Source organism: Echinops telfairi, unplaced genomic scaffold (assembly GCF_000313985.2).
Source record: "Echinops telfairi isolate 266 unplaced genomic scaffold, ASM31398v2 ScPeMD7_22;HRSCAF=79, whole genome shotgun sequence".
NCBI lineage: Eukaryota > Metazoa > Chordata > Mammalia > Afrosoricida > Tenrecidae > Echinops > Echinops telfairi.
This window is the reverse complement of record NW_022103919.1, coordinates 3829936-3830783: the sequence shown is the minus strand read 5'-3', so window position 1 is coordinate 3830783 and position 848 is coordinate 3829936.

The window sequence follows — 848 nt, the reverse complement described above, 5'->3', positions numbered from 1 at the left end:
TTCCCTTGTCCCTGGGTTTGTTGGCACCTCCTTTCCTTTCCCGCTACCCCCTCTCCCATGTCCCCCTGGAACTGTCAGTCTTGGTTGTTTTCTCCGGATTGTTTATCCCGTCTATCTTATCTGGATAGACATGCAGAGACAAGACAAAAACAAGCACAAAAACAAGACAGAGCAAAACAAACAATAAAAGAAAACAAACAACAACAACAAAAAAGACACAAAAAAGAAACGCCTATAAATAGTTCCAGGTCTGTTTGTTGACCTTTAGGATTTTTTCCATTCGAATATGATGGGGTGCTACGCTCTGACCTCAAAGTCTATTTTTGGTATTCCCTGGGGACTTGATTGCTTTGCTCCTCTTGCTGCTCTGTTGCATGCCCTTAGTGTTTCGCCCTGGTGTGGTGGGGTTAGATCAGGCACAATTCCTGCACTGTGTTTCCAGTGTTGTCCCCCGTAGCGCTATGGGTTAGTGAGGGACGTCATGTCTCATGTCTCATGGTGGGGCCAGCTGCTCTGAGCAGGGATATCGTCCTCAGGACTTGGTGGGCCAGGATGTGTTCCACTCTTTCTCCTTCCCTTCTCATTTGCTTCTGTGTGCTCTGATCAGACGTGCCCCTCTCCCTGAGCTCTAGCTTCATTGCTGTCCCCTGAAGTGCATTCTTCTTGGGTGGGGGTAGGGTGGTGTCCAAGTAGTTGATTGGGATTGGGGCCCGCCCCACAGGCTTCTCTATTGGTTCCATGCACCAGTTTCTAAACCTAATTCTCAGTAATGCTGGTTTCTTCTTCACTTTGTGTCGACAGTGTCCATTATCTCTGTGCTAGTTGATTCACTCCCCTTGTCTTAAACT